Below are 11,485 nucleotides of genomic sequence, written 5' to 3'. Positions count from 1 at the left end.
CACCCCCCTGGCAGTTTGAAAAGTTGGTGCCTATGCCCAAGCTGCTTACACTTTTACTTAGATTGTAAACTCTTAGGGCAGGGAACTTCTTGTTCTGTTTGTACAGCACCTAGCACAATGGGATCCTGGCTCATGACTGGGGCTCTTAGGCATTACTATAATTGAGCCTTGTTTAGAATGAAAAGTGCGAACCCCCGATTTATGTGGGAGAGGAGGAATTGAGTGTTGAAATAGGAATTTGTAATCCATCATGAAGGGGTTGTTCAGAGGCATGGTGGCACCAATTCTTTAGCCTGCAAAGTCTGACCAGGATCTAGGGATCCAAAGAGAAGATTTAGGAGATGTGCATGATACTGAGCCAGAGACAGTGAAAGCATCAGTGTAGGAAAAAGTTTTAAGTAGGGCTGTCAAGCAATTAAAAAAATTAATCACGATTAATCATGCTACTAAACAATAATAGAATACTATTTATATAAATATTTTTGTGTTTTCCACATTTTCAAATATATTGATTTCAATTACAACATAGAATACAAAGTGTACAGAGCTCACTTTATATTTATTTTTTATTATAAATATTTGCACTATAAAATAAAAGAAATAGTATTTTTCAATTCTCTTAATACAAGGTCTGTAGTGCAATCTCTTTATCATGAACTTACAAATGTAGAATTATGTACAAAAAAGTAACTGCGTGCAAAAATAAAAGCATAAAACTTTAGAGCCTACAAGTCCACTCAGTCCTACTTCTTGTTCAGACAATCGCTCAGATAAACAAATTTGTTTACATTTGCAGGACATAACGCTGCCTGGTGCTTGTTCACAATGTCACCTGAAAGTGCGAACAGGTGTTTGCATGGCACTGTTGTAGCTGGGATTGCAAGATATTTACGTGCCAGATGCGCTAAAAATTCATATGTCCCTTCATGCTTCAACCACCCTTCCAGAGGACATGCGTCCATGCTGATGACAGGTTCTGCTCAATAACAATCCAAAGCAGTGCAGACCAACGCATGTTCATTATCATCATCCGAGTCAGATGCCACCAGCAGAAAGTTGATTTTCTTTTTTGGTGGTTCAGGTTCTGTTATTTCTGCATTGGAGTGTTGCTTTTTTAAGACTTCTGAAGGCATGCTCCACACCCCGTCCCAATCAGATTTTGGAAGGCACTTCAGATTCTTAAATCTTGGATCGAGTGCTGTAGCTATCTATAGAAATCTCACATTGGTACCTTCTTTGTGTTTTGTCAAATCTGCAGTGAAAGTGTTCTTAAAATGAACAACATGCTGGGTCCGCTATGGGCACCCGCATGGCCCCACAATATGCCAACATTTTTATGGCTGACCTGGAACAACGCTTCCTCAGCTCTCGTCCACTCATGCCCCTTCTCTACCTACGCTATATTGATGACATCTTCATCATCTGGACCCATGGGAAGGAGACCCTGGAAGAATTCCACCATGCTTTCAACAGCTTCCACCCCACCATCAACCTCAGCCTGGACCAATCTACACGGGAGGTCCACTTCCTGGACACCACCGTACAAATAAGCGATGGCCACATTAACACCACCCTATACCGAAAACCCACCGACCGCTATGCCTACCTTCATGCCTCCAGCTTCCACCCCGGTCACACCACACGATCCATCGTCTACAGCCAAGCACTGAGGTACAATCGCATCTGCTCCAACCCCTCAGACAGAGACCAACACCTACAAGATCTTCTCAACACGACAAAACACCAAGCATTCTCAAAACTACGATACCCACACAAGGAAATAAAGAAACAAATCAACAGAGCCAGACGTGTACCCAGAAGCCTCCTGCTACAAGACAGGCCCAGAAGAGAAACCAACAGAACTCCACTGGCCATCACCTACAGTCCTCAGCTTAAACCTCTCCAACGCATCATCAGTGATCTACAACCCATCCTGGACAATGATCCCTCACTTTCACAGACCTTGGGAGGCAGGCCAATCTTCGCCCACAGACAACCTGCCAACCTTAAGCATATTCTCACCAGCAACCACGCACCGCACCATAACAACTCTAACTCAGGAACCAACCCATGCAACAAACCTCGATGCCAACTCTGCCCACATATCTATACCAGCAACACCATCACTGGACCTAACCAGATCAGCTACAACATCACCGGCTCATTCACCTGCACGTCCACCAATGTTATATATGCCATCATATGCCAGCAATGCCCCTCTGCTATGTACATTGGCCAAACTGGACAGTCACTACGCAAGAGGATAAATGGACACAAGTCAGATATCAGGAACGGCAATATACAAAAACCTGTAGGAGAACACTTCAGCCTCCCTGGCCACACAATAGCAGATGTAAAGGTAGCCATCTTACAGCAAAAAAACTTCAGGACCAGACTCCAAAGAGAAACTGCTGAGGTCCAGTTCATTTGCAAATTTGACACCATCAGATCAGGATTAAACAAAGACTGTGAATGGCTATCCAACTACAGAAACAGTTTCTCCTCCCTTGGTGTTCACACCTCAACTGCTAGCAGAGCACCTCACCCTCCCTGATTGAACTAACCTCGTTATCTCCACACTGATATATACCTGCCTCTGGAGATTTCCATTACTTGCATCTGAAGAAGTGAGGTTCTTACCCACGAAAGCTTATGCTCCCGGTACTTCTGTTAGTCTCAAAGATGCCACAGGACCCTCTGTTGCTTTTTACAGATTCAGACTAACACAGCTACCCCTCTGATACTTAACATGCTGGGTCATCATCCGAGACTGTTATAACATGAAATATATGGCAGAATGCGGGTAAAACATAGAGCAGGGGACATATAATTCTCCCCCAAGGAGTTCAGTCACAAATTTAATTAATGCATTATTTTTTTAATGGGCGTCATCAGCATGGAAGCATGTCCTCTGGAATGGTGGGAAAAGCATGAAGGGGCATATGAATGTTTAGCAGATCTGGCATGTAAATACCTTGCAATGCCAGCTACAAAAGTGCCCGTTCTCACTTTCAGGTGACATTGTAAATAAGAAGCAGGAAGTATTATCTCCCATAAATGTAAACTAACTTGTTTCTCTTAGCGATTGGCTGAACAAAAAGTATGACTGAGTGGACTTGTAGGCTCTAAAGTTTTACATTGTTTGGTTTTTGAGAGCAGTTATATAACAACAACAAAAATCTACATTTGTAAGTTGTGCTTTCACGATAAAGAGATTGCACTGTGGTACTTGTATGAGGTGAATTGAAAAATACTATTTCTTTTGTTTATCATTTTTATAGTGCAAATATTTGTAATAAAAATAATATAAAGTGAGTACTTTATACTTTGTATTCTGTGTTGTAACTGAAATCAATATATTTGAAAATGTAGAAAAGCATTCAAACTATTTAATAAATTTCAATTGGTATTCTATTGTTTAACAGTGCGATTAAAACTGCGATTAATGACGATTAAGTTTTTTGAATTAATCACATGAGTTAACTGCGATTAATCAACAGCCCTAGTTTTAAGCATTTCATAAGAAACACCTGCTTGTAAATGCCACGTGTGGACACCATGTCAGAGTCCCATAATCAGAATTGTACTTTGCTTTTCCATTTCAGGTCCTCTTTGAGTGAAAAGGTCTCCAAGGAGTCTGCAGATATGAATTAAGCCTCACAACTCATTCTGTCAAACAGGATCATTATTACCCCGCCATTTTACAAATGAGGAAGCTGTGACTTACCTATGGTTACGTGGCAATACAGTGACCAAGGGAGAAATCAGCAGTTTGGACTCCAGGCCCCTTCCTTGATGCACCACATACACATGCTCTCCTTCTTACACTTCACAGCGATTTATCTTTAGGGATCTGCCAGCACTATGATGATAACTCAGGTCATTCCCAGACACGGCAGACCAGGAGCCAGAGGGCCTATGATTAAGGCTATGTTTTAGTCACGGGTATTTTTAGTAAAAGTCATGAACAGGTCATGGGCAGTAAACAAAAATTCACGGCCTGTGACCTGTCCATATATGTGACTTGTACTATATACCCCTAACTAAATTTTTTTTGGGGGGAGGGTTTGCTGTGGGTGCTCCTGGGGGGCAGCCAGGGGGTGCCACGGGTGCTTGGGGAGGGGGCACTGTGGGTGCTCAGGGAGGGGCAGTCTGGGGGGTGCCACTGGTGCTTGGGGGGCACAGTCTGGGGGCCATTGGGGGGGAGATGGCAGGGCTGGCAGGCTCCCTACCCGTCTCCTTGAGGCTCCCCAGAAGTGGTGACATGTCCCTACTCCCTCCCTCAGCTCCTAGCTCTGCACGCTGGCCCCCCAAGTGCTGGCTCTGCAGCTCCCATTGGCCAGGAACCAGAGCCAATGGGAGCTGCGGGGGCGATGGCAGCATGCAGAGCTAGGAGCTGAGGGAGGGAGGGACATGGTGCTGCTTCCAGGGAGCTCCCCCAAGTAAGCACCATCCAGAGCCCTCACCACCTCCCACACCCAAACTTCTGCTGCTGCTGGGGGCGGAGCGGGGGGGATGGGGTGGCCCAAGACTGCCCAAGCAGCAGCCAGTGCAGCTGGCCCAGGGGTTGCCCGAGCTGCTCAGGCAGCCCCCGGACCAGTCGCACCGGCCACTGCAGAAATCACAGAGGTCCCCAAAAGTCACAGAATCCATGACTTCCGTGACAAACTCGCAGCCTTACCTATGATTTTGATATCTGTCTATGGTGTTGCATGGCCCTCATTACTGTAGCATCTGAACACTTCATATTCTTTAATATATTTATCCTCACAACACCCCTGTGAGGTAGAGAGCTGTGTACCAAATACCATTATGCTAGTCCAATACAGTAGAACCTCAGAGTTATGAACAGGAATGGAGATTCTTCTATGCAGAAGAAAAATGCTACTTTTAACCATCTTAATTGAAATGAAACATACACAGAAACAGTTTTCTTACTGTGTCAAATCTTTTTTTTTAAACTTTCTCTTTGTTTTTTAATAGTTTATGTTTAACACAGTACTGTACTGTATTTGCTTTTTTTTTTAAATCTCTGCTGCTGCCTGATTGGAATCTTCCAGTTCCAAATGAGGTGTGTAGGTGACTGGTCAGTTTGTAACTCTGGTGTCCATAACTCTGAGGCTCTACTGCGTATATAATATTTCCAAAGGGACTGTATTGGTTTCCCAGGCACTGTTAATGTCTGTAAGGAATACTAGATAACCAAGTCTTACCAATACTCTTTGAAAAGAGAGGGAAGTGCCTAATGTGATTTAGAAAAAAATGGAGTGCTGTTATAGCCAAAGAAATGACATTTTGGGGGATCAAATTTGCTCAGCTGGCCAATCAAAAGAAGAATTTTTCTAACTCACGGCACCCCAGCATCTGAAAATCCAGCCACGTTCTTTTTGTCTCCCCAGTAATAAATATTCTGCACTTTGAATGCAGCTGACAATGTTGTTAATATGAGAGGCAGGAGAGAATCCAGTTCACTCTGCCTGTAGCTGTATGGGCTTGGCAGGGCAGGGAGGAGTAAAGGACTTTGTTCATAAGGGGAGCGGCTATAACTCAAAGACGCAGGTAGCAGACGATTAGAGGCTGCCATTTTTATGGCCACTTTTCTGACCTTCATTGCAATTTTAAGTGGTGGTTAATAAAAATGATACAAAATAAATAAACTGAGCCTTTGCCTAATTAAGCCGCGTTACTGAATGCAATGGGACAAATTTATCCTTGCTGTAATTCTACTGAAGTTAGTAGTGTTGCACTGGGGATGAAGTTGATCCTGTATTATATTCCTTTTAAGTTGTTTCAAGAGCTAACATGCAGTACTGACAACCTTGTTTCCTAGTACACTAGCCAAGAAATGCTGGCTCAGTCCCCAGATAGTCCTCATAAGCTGATTCACAGTCGCTCCTGGAAAACTTTATTTGGCAGTCCCTGCTTTTATTCCAGGTAAAATAGCAGTAAGACCCTCCACTGGTTAGAGGAGGGAAGCATAAACGCTACAGTGAAAACGTCCGAGTACTCACTGGCCAGGTAACAATACAGAGCCTTTCATATCTATGTCCCTGGTTTATGTGCAGTCCACAGTGGCAGGGACAGAAAACCATTATTACTGGATGGTTGCTTATTGCTGGTATGGTGGACTTCTAATGGAAGATTGCAGCAAGGAAGTGTCCAGTACATACCACAGAATGGGCCACAGAGACTGAATGCTTCTCTCAGCCCTTGAAATGACCCTGCCTAGGTAGAGGCTAATGCATGTTGGTAGGACAGCATGGGGGATGGCTTGATTACACAGATGCTGCCCACGCCAGTACCTGTTCTGTGGATAGATATAGGGCTTTACATTCAGAAACCAGAATCAATGCTCCTACCCTCTGAGGAGATAAGAGGGGGGAGCTGCAGAGGGATAGGCAGCCTGGCACAGGAGTAAGCCAGGGTGCAGAGAAGAGGTACTTGGGATGAAATCAGAGGGTCTGATCAAGGTTCTGTGAAATTTGGGCCTGAGTCTCCTGCTAATCCACCAGCCTATATCAGTTGTGCAGGCCTGTCCCACTTAGGGGACAAAGCTGCAGAGATGGGGGCCTGGGAACCTCATAGGATGTCTTCCTCACTGCACAGCATTTTCCAGGGATCTGAGTCATATGCTTGGAACATTACTTCTCACATGGCCATAACTGATATTTTAAAACCCAATTGCTTCAGATTAGAGATAGCATATGTTCCTCAAAGAGGACTCCCTCCAGGCCACATATGATATTTTAAAACCGTACACCCTTGGATCAGGGCCGCCCAGAGGGGGGGGGGGGGGCAAATGGGGCAATTTGCCCCAGGCCCACATGGGCCCCCAGGAGAATATAGTATTCTATAATATTGCAACTCTTTTTTATGGAAGGGGCCCCTAAAATTGCTTTGCCCCAGGCCCCCTGAATCCTCTGGGCGGCCCTGCCTGGGATAATGAAAAATTGGAAGAAGATCTGAAAATAATCAGTTGAAAACCTCTCCTCCCCACCCCATTAATATAACAAGTAAATGGCTGAACAGATTTTCATGAACATTCTCTTTTGCTTTCGGGGATGAGATCAAGCACAAGATGTTTCAGAACAAAAGGAAGATTTTCCTCAGAGAGTTGTAAGCAAGTGAAAGTTAGATTTTAGAATGAAAGCTCCCCCGAGGGAAAAGATGGTCTCGTGGCTGAATCAGAAGATTGAGAGTCAGCAGACTTGGATTTCATTCCTTCCTGGCTCTGTACAGACTCACTCTGTGACCTCTGGTAAGTTGATTAACTCTGTTTCTCAGTTTTCCCGTCTGTAAAACTGGCACTTCTCTGCTATAAATGATGGTGCACACTAATCGTATCAGTTATAGCTGATGACACTGTCAGATATTCCTGCAAAGAGACTGGTGGAAGCACAGTATTTCACTACAAACATAGGCCTTGTCCACACTTGTCCTTAATGTGCTGATATATGCATTTAAAACTTGTTCTGTATCACCCTCTAGTGACTGAAAAGGGCACGTCAGATTCAGTGGGTGGCTCCTGTGAATCTCTCAATCGCTGCAGCACACAAAGAGCCAAAAATCTTTCTGTGCTCCCGCTCAGAAGTGCATCACCATTACGGTGACCAGACAGCAAATGTGAAAAATCAGGACATGGGGTGGGGGTAATAGGAGCCTATATAAGAAAAATACCCTAAAATTGGGACTGTCCCTATAAAATCGGGACATCTGGTCACCCTAATCACTGTCCACCTGCTGCCAGCCTTGAATAAGCAACACTAGAAGAAACAGGCATCCAGCATCAGCCCTCTGCTCAAACTGAATTATTGCTTTTAAATAGGATTGCATGCCTCAGCCGCCCATCTGTCTACTTTCCCTACAAATATCTCTGAGCTGTCTTCCCCACTGCTCTTTATGCATGGACCACTCACCTCAAGCCAATACCCTCTCCACCTTCAAATCCTTTCTCAAGGGCCATTACGATTGGGATGCCGGTAGGGAATTGCCAGCTGATAATGCAATGGGGATTGCCAATCTAAATAAAACAGGTATCTTATAGTAATTAAAAATATCTCTAAGTGCCTTAATGTTGCCAAACTGTGCTCAGAGCTAATCTATGTAACCATTGACACCTCCTCATCTATTATTGGGAGTGGACTACATCCACCCTGATTGAATTGGCCCTGTCAACACTGGTTCTCCACTTGCGAAGTAACTCTCTGCTCTCCATGTGTCAGTACATAATGCCTGCATCTGTAACTTTCACTCTATGCATATGAAGAAGTGAGGTTTTTACCCAAGAAAGCTTATGCCCAAATAAATCTGTTAGTCTCTAAGGTGCCACCAGACTCCTTGTTGTTTACGTAACCATTGTTACCTTTGTCACCTTCTCTCATCCCCTCCTTTTGTTGGTTATATTCACTTGTAGTGTCTTGTCTTAAAACAGGCTGGGCTCTCTTTGGGGCAGGGACCACATCTTTCCATGTTCATGCAGTCCCTAACACAACCCTGGCACATTGACCATGATGCAAATACATCATAATAATAACACAATAGTATCCAACTGAGACTGCGGGGGGAATATAGATAGGCATAAGACCTACTCAGATGAAAAACTCCAGGGGATCGTCAATGAACAGAAATGGTGAGGATGACACTGGCTTCATGTCTCACTTGAGAGATGGCATTTTCAGAACCACAAGGCCCTCTTGCTTAAGTTCAAGGGCAGCAGGAAGAGCACCACCCAGTGGAAGTTCACACAATGCTGCCAAACCAATAGCCACCAGGTGGCCCGACCTCATCAGGGACTGGTTGGAATGAGGGTGTGCTGTACGTTGCCTATGCTCTGGTATCAAGGGGTGAGGAACACAAGAGCTACTTTGTGCTGAATGAGTGCTTTGTGGTGGTGATAAATTGAGCACAGTGGGAATCAGTGTATAGAACCACACAGCTGTAGGGCTGGAAGGGATCTCAAGAGGTCATCTAGTCCAGTCCCGTGTGCTGAGGCAGGACCAAGTATACCTAGATCATTCCTGACAGTTGTTTGTCCAACCTGTTCTTAAAAGCCTCCATTGGTGAATTCCACAACCTCCCATGGAAGGCTATTCCAGTACCTAATAATCCTTGTTAGCATGTTTTTTTCTAATATCTAACCTAAATCTCCCTTGCTGAAGATTAAGTCCATGACTTGTCCTACTTTCTGTGGACCTGAGCAACAACTGATCACCATCCTTTCTATAACAGGCCTCAACATCTGAAGACTTTTGTCATGTCTCTCCTCTGTCTTCAAGACTAAACTTGCCCAGTTTTTTTAACCTTTCCTCAAAAGTCAGGTTTTCTATGCCTTTTATCACTTTTGTTCTCCTCTGGACTCTCTCCAACATGTCCTCATTTTTCTTAAAGTGTGGTCCCCAGAACTGGACACAGTTCTCCAGCTGAGGCCTTACCACTGTCAAGGAGGCGGGACAATTATTGCCCATGCCTTACATACAACACTCCTGTTAATATACCCCAGAATTGCTTTAGCCTTTTTTGCAACTGCATCGCATTGTTGACTCATATTCAATTAGTGATCCACTATAACTCCCAGATCCCGTACAGCAGTACTACCGCCCATTTTGTAGTTGTGCATTTGACTTTTTCTTTCTAAGTGCAGTCCTTTGTACTTATCTTTATTGAATTTCATCTTTTTGATTTCAGACCAATTCTCCAATTGGTCAAAGTTATTTTGCATTCTAAATCAAGATATACCATGGCCCAGGTTGGGTACATTACAGCTTTCCCATCTCCGCCAGTTAGCAGGAAACTTCCAGCCACTACATACGCCAGTTCTGGACACTGATCCCACTGGATGCTGTTGACACAGTGGTTAAAATGTTGGCAGCCTGTCTCCACTAGTGCTCCCACTGTTGAGCTGTACTGCTGCCAATGCACTGGTGAGAGAATGAGAAAATCACGGCTGTGGTAAAATGGTGACGCTTCCCTCCCTCACAGGTGCTCGGGTGGTGTGTGTGTGCTGCTTCATTAGTTTTGCAAAGAGCTTTGAGAACTGGATGGAAGCATGTGGCAAAAATACTGTTCTAAAGTTCCTGTAGTTAAACAGTTAAACTGTGCTTTAATCTAGGCGCAAGCAACACTGGGACCACCAGGAAGTTGTCTTTCCCTGGAGTGGTTTTAAAATGAGAGAAAACACCTTTTCTTGAGGCAGGAGAGCTGGTTTGGAATAAAGAAGCACTGGCCTGAACTTTCCCTGCATGTCACCACAACGTTTGGACTAAGAACCCGCCGCTCCGCCACGCCACCCCATCTGAGGTCTGCTCTTCTCTGCTACGCCCTGTCTTCTGCTTCAGCTATGGGGAAGAGTCTATGATGGAGAGGTCTCAGAAGGACAGGCAGACCTGCTGCGCTGTTTACAGTCTTCACCTCTCCCTGCCCTGGCCTTCCCTTGAGTCAACACTTGCCATGTGCAGTGGCTGGCTCTGACCTCAGGGTAGGGCATGGGGAGCAAGTTTGGAGCCTAAACAACTTTGAGGCTCTGTCCCCAGGTGCCTTATGCATATACCCCCTCCCCATGGTCTTTCTAGGAGGTAGAACAGGGGTTCTCAACCTTTTACTTTCTGAGCCCCTCTCACCCCACATGCTATAAAAACTCCAAGGCCCACAACAACTATTTTTCTGCATATCCAATAGATTAAAAGCCAGGGCCAGTGACGGCATTATAGGGTTGCCAACTTTCTAATTGCACAAAACTGAACACCCTTTCCCCGCCCCCTTCCCTGAGGCCCCACCCCTTCTCTGAGGCCCTGACCCCACTGACTCCAGGCCCCCACCCTCACTCATTTTTACCAGGCTGGCTCAGGGGGTTGGGGTGCAAGCTCTGGAGTGGAGCCAGAAATGAGGAATTCAGGGTGCGGAAGAGGGCTCCAGCTGGGACAGAGGGTTTGGGTACAGGTGGGGGTCTGGGAGGGAGTTAGGGTGCAGGAGGAGGTTCCGACCTGGGGCAGGGGGTTTGTGGTGTGGGCTCTGGCTGGGCAGCGCTTACCTCAGGTGGCTTCTGGTTGGCAGCAGGCTCCCTGCCTGCCCTGGCTCTGCGCTGCTTCTGGAAGCTGCCACCGTGTCTGGCCTCTAGGGTCCCTTTTTAACTGGGTGTTCTGGTCGAAAACCAGATGTCTGGTAACTCTACAGCAGTGAGTCTCAAACTTTTTTACTGGAGACCCCTTTCACATCGCAAGCTCTGAGTGCGACCCCTCTAATGAATTAAACACACTTTTTAATATATTTAACACCATTATAAATGCTGGAGGCAAGTGGGGTTTGGGGTGGAAGTTGACATCTCATGACCCCCCATGTAATGACCTCACGACCCCCGGCCCTAGGGCATTAGAGGGTGGCAAGCAGGGCAATTGCCCAGGGCCCCAAGCCATAGGGGATCCCGCAATTAAGTTGCTCATGCTTCAGTTTTCTTCCCCACGCCCCAGCGAGTCTAACGCGGGCCCCGCTC

The sequence above is a fragment of the Trachemys scripta genome, chromosome 8, assembly GCF_013100865.1.
Source record: "Trachemys scripta elegans isolate TJP31775 chromosome 8, CAS_Tse_1.0, whole genome shotgun sequence".
In the NCBI taxonomy this organism is placed as follows: domain Eukaryota; kingdom Metazoa; phylum Chordata; order Testudines; family Emydidae; genus Trachemys; species Trachemys scripta.
The sequence above is the reverse complement of the archived record's forward strand: the minus strand, read 5'-3'. Positions refer to the sequence as shown.